The following is a 5000-nucleotide window of genomic DNA, read 5'->3' on the forward strand; positions in this document are numbered from 1 at the left end:
ACGCAGATTTCAACACGGTGCCGCCTCTGCTCGGCGATGAGAGCCTGGGCGAGAATTGGTTAGAGACGCAATGCATGCTCAAAGTGGACGTGATTATGTGGAGGGCCTGAACTAATCCATTTGACACGTTAACAATATCAGCAACTTCTTTGATGGTGACGCAAAATTCTAGCAATTTCTTAGACATTTTCAGTGGTTATTGTCGTTGATGGTCGCCCTGAACTCTCGTCATCCTCTAATGATGTTCCTCTACTCAAGAAGTGTGAGTACCACTCAGAACACCTCACCGGGTTGGTTCGTATCCGTAGGCCTAGCATTTCAAAAGTCTCCGTTCCCGATTTGTTAAGTTTAACGCAGAATTTGGTGTTTGTGTTCTTCTCCAGTCTGAGGGTCATTATAAAATCGTATATGAGCACATGGTCGTGGTCACAAAAACATGTAAAGCTAACCTAGCTCGGAATTTTAAGAGCTTGACGCCACGTGCATGGCTTGCTGGCTTGCACCTGATCAGTTTTCTCCTCATTTTTGTTGCGCGCTCATGACTTTTTCCGTGCTTAGTTTGTACGAATTTGGAACAATCTTGTAACTTTTTACGCACCTCATACAGTGGCCGAATTTATACTAGAAACAAATGATCTCCGTAAGACAGAGATATAAATCCAGTGTTCAGACGAATTTTGAAGTCAAATGAAGAAGACTGGGGCCAACATTCCCCTGAACACCGGATTTATATCTGGACGATTTATCCAACAAGTTGCAATCACTTATCACTTTAAGAACTATACACAGCGTTATTTACGTCAACTTGTAATTTAATATAAATTCGATCTATGTACGTGGTTTTTTGGACGCAAAATATGATTTTACGTTTTCCTGTTATTTCTGTTGTTGTGTTGTTGTTGCTTTTCAATGTTTCAACGTAACCGCTAATTTTAAAAGATAAAAAAGGCCCCTAGTTCGTGAATATCCTAGAACAAGAGACAACTAAAGAGACCGCGAGATCATGATAGTCGAATTCGAAATTCTTCACAGGTCTTCACAGTGAAATTTTTGTTATTTTCCTTCGTGAAAAGTAATCATAGCAAAGCTATAACCAGTATCAAACACGACAATGAAATGGACTTGGTGAATTATTTTCCAGATCAGAATACCACTCGACAACCGTCACGGCAGCAAACTTACAACTGCCACTGATACTAAGCAATGATAATAACGATTTGTTTCGTAAGCTCAGTTGTAAGCACATCGTAAGCGCGTACATGGAATAAATTTGGGACATCAAATTATTGTTTCACTTACCTTGTACATGATCGATATCAACATCTGAAAGGGAACAACATGAGCCATATTTAAAGTATTACTGGCAAAGATGACAGAAATGTAAAAGTCTCATTGAAGGTAACTTACATTTAACTTCGAGAAAGAAAGACAAAGGCTAAAAGACCATTAGTGGAAAGCTAGATCGAGGAGGGCCCCCCGGGGGAGCTCAATCAAGAACCCATTATGGCTTTTGGCTCAATCTTATTTGGGTTGGCCAAATTGAGGCCCACAGGACGGAAAAAATTATTTTAGAGGCCGGCCATCTCGTTATTGTAGTGTTTAAAGGAACAGGCCATTCACTTACCACTTGAAACTTTGACTTCGTTAATGACTGTGTATCTTTTCGATTGGTAATTCAGGTCCTGGCCAGATGAACCTATACAATCCAATGCAATAACTTTATTAACATGTCCCATTTAGGGGAAATTTAAAATCAGTTGCAAGAAGCAGAAAAACCTAATTGTGTACCATACTAAATTTCTAATAATTATATCTATAAATACTAAGTATCATAAAGATGTACTGCAACGGTCAATATAATCTTAAAAACATTAAGTCAAAGTAAAGATGCCTAAAATTCCCTACTGGCAGGACGTTTGAAAAGATCAATGTTCATACTGTTCTTGGTGTCTTCGTTTAACGTTATTCCATGATGCTATTGATCGATAGAAAAATGATCTCTGTGCTGCCTAGATTCTCCTGAATGCAGTGTTCAAGTGATCGTTCACCTTTCTGTTGTATTGTGACTGTGGATTTTCAGTGTTAAAGCGCTTAACCTGTGATACTATGAGGTGGTGTTCAGTACCGCTGATATATAATACCGCATACTCAGAAAACCTTTTGCTGACGTTCTTGTAAGATGATTCGTTTTTTTGGTTGTGTTCTATATTTGATGCTCGCTTTGAAGCTAAGGACCAACACATAACCAACATGGGCTCAGAGTAACTTGCAGCAAGGCAATGTAAAATTTAAGAAAACCATGGATACATCACGAAGCAGGGATATGTCTTTTTTTGCAAGCCACCCAGACAAGTTCTCTAAAGGTTGTGGAAATGTGATCATATTTCCTTTTTCCAGTTTTTAGTGTCCCGGCGGCAAGCTTCTGCTATTACCCATAAAAACGAATACCTCGTGATTAGGACTATATTCTTTCGGTCTAAAGGTAAGACAAATTCGTTTTGATACGACCACGTTTATGATCGCATTAACGAGGTTACTTTATTTTTAACAGAGAATAATTAAAGCTTAATGCGAAAAAAACCCTTAAAATGCCTTGGCTGTTTCTTCCTCGGAAATAACGGAAATGTTTGTTAAGAAGGGTACAGTCAAGTATATTGGTTGGGGTAAAATGCTTCTATATTATTCTCTAAAATACAATGAAGGGTTAATCATACTTACGCGAAAACACGCCCAGAATTATTACAGCCAAAATCAACAATGTTTTCATCGCGTCTTTAACTAAAAAAAATCATACAACATATTAAGAGTTTCCTTGAAAATGACACTTTTTTTTACTCAAAATAGTATGCTAAGCCTGAAGACTTTTGTTCTTGGTCCATCATAGCTTAATCAAAAGTGAAACACAAGCAGCGGTGATCATAAGCATTCTGAACGTTCACATTTTTTATGTGTAAACTTGACGTTTCTCAGTCCTATGCTAGTCAACATACGTTTTCAAAAATGATCAAAAGAGACAATTACAGATTATGATGAAACTATTTATACAAAGTTACAATTTCATTTTTGAGAATTTTCTTAATCTCATTCCCAGACACCTTGTCAATTTTGTATAAAAAATTTCATTATAATCTGTGACGATCACTTTTAATAACTTTTAAAATTGCCGTACGTTGACTAGAGGGAAACGTTAAGTTTATATAAAAGTGCAAAAGTTCCCTATGTTTTTCACCACTGTTTGTGTTTTAGATTTGATTATCCTGTGCTTAGAAATGGAACTGTCAATAGAGACCTTGGCGACGTCCATGAAAATATCACTGAAAAATAGACTCCGCATCCTTTCAAACCATTTCGCGATTAACCCAAGTCGCCCTGTTACTTAAAAGAAAGGAATTTAGGCTGGAACTGAAGATAGGGGGCCGCACCCGAGTTCAGACAGAGATGGTAGAATTTTTCGCCTTGTCTTTCCCGTCCTTAAAAAATCTTAAAATTTGTTCATTTTACGTCGTAGTTGTGCAGAGACGGCAAAGAAATCTTCAAAAAAGCGTGATGCACGTGCAGAGTTGTTCTTTAGCTAACTAAACCTATTGCCGTTCTAATTTCGTAAGGGTCCCTAATAGAGTGTTTTCACATGACGTCACGGCGACCATATTGGTGCCCCAAAACAATGAAACGGCGGCCATGTTGGAGTCCCAAACGGGCGTCGAGTATGGAACTTGGGGACGTGAAGTACGGGACGTTGAGACGTAAATTGTGACTCACTAGGACACAAAGTACAGGACGTGGAGACGCGACAAAAATTGTTTCCACATGATGTGGGGGATAATTGTGAATAAGTCACTTTCTTCATAAAAAATTGTGTTGTTGCTTCTATTTTTTTGCGACCGCACCATTACACTGCTGTAGCTTGGGTTCCAAAATTCCTGCAAGAAGACTAGCACCCTGCTACCAGAGCCTTTCTGGTACTTATTCCATTTCTGCGAACGAGGGAAATTTAAAACATTGAAGCGACTACATGAATCGAGTAAGACTTTGTTGAGCATGCGCTGCTTGTTGCTGGCCGTGATACTCTCTGTTATGAACCCTGCCCAAATATATAGTCAAGAGATTCATTTTACAAATAAACAGATGGTCGCACTCGGAAAACCAGTGTGACGCAAGAAAACAAAATTTATTAGTTTTAGCCTGGGTTCCTTGCGGAGTAGCCGCCAAGGAAAGCCGGCGGCGAAGCCGAGAGGGAAAATCCCGCCTGCCACCTTTGGCATGGGTCGCACTTGGGAAAAGTTTTCTTCTTTGCCGGCTAAAAAACCACAAAAATTCGAAACCGCAACCGGAAAAGAAAACTTTTAGTCCAACCGAGGAGGGTCGCATTAGTGGGAGTTAATAGTTTTTGCCTTGACACATTGAGAACTTAAGAACACCAGATACCAGAAAACATTTTTCTCTTCTTCGTCCAAACCTTTGTCGAAGGATCTTTTTCCTCCATTCCCAGTTTCAGGAGGATGGGACAGATAAAAAAGACCAGAAAGTTCTTGGATGCGAATAGTACATTTGGCTTGGAGAATAACAAACCTGTGAAGTGTTTGCTTGTGTAGACGGGAACTGGTTCGCCTTCAATAGAGCTAGTTCCCGTAAAAACCTTAAAATAGCGAAGGTTTATAAGCGAGTGAAGTCCTTGCCTGTAGAGAGTTTTCGAAAAAAACTTGAAATGGCGAAGGATAGCCGAGTGGTCAGCGGTCAGCGGACAAGATGGCTGCTTATTTCTTCGCTCTTGAGGAAATTGTAGTGAATTTGAGTCTAGTGTTCTGTAGCGTGTGATATATTATATCTGTTTAATATTGTGAGTGTCTACCAGTATGCCGGCTATTATGCACCTATCAATGTAAACCCCGTGGGGGGGGAGTGCGGGCAAGGGGTGGGGATTTGACAAATTTTAAAATTTTTTGATCAAATTCCCCAGGGTGGGAAACGAAAGGTCAATCAAAAGTGTCAAAAAAAGCCCC

At 39.4% G+C, this 5000-nt stretch overlaps 1 protein-coding gene and 1 long non-coding RNA gene across 2 annotated transcripts in view; both read right to left on the bottom strand.

Moving 5' to 3' along the window:
* Nucleotides 1-5000, bottom strand: part of LOC140949667 (vitrin-like) — a 101855-nt gene that overhangs the window by 8600 nt on the left and 88255 nt on the right. The gene's annotated exons all lie outside the window — the stretch shown is intronic.
* The window catches only part of LOC140949827 (uncharacterized), a 9994-nt gene continuing 6286 nt past the window's right edge, over nt 1293-5000 (bottom strand). Inside the window, exons 2-4 of the long non-coding RNA XR_012167124.1 lie at nt 2719-2778; nt 1628-1696; nt 1293-1323 (exon numbers count right to left, since the gene is read on the bottom strand). This is a non-coding gene — a long non-coding RNA (uncharacterized lncRNA). The remainder of the gene's footprint in view (nt 1324-1627; nt 1697-2718; nt 2779-5000) is intronic.

Source organism: Porites lutea, chromosome 10, assembly GCF_958299795.1.
Source record: "Porites lutea chromosome 10, jaPorLute2.1, whole genome shotgun sequence".
In the NCBI taxonomy this organism is placed as follows: Eukaryota; Metazoa; Cnidaria; class Anthozoa; order Scleractinia; family Poritidae; genus Porites; species Porites lutea.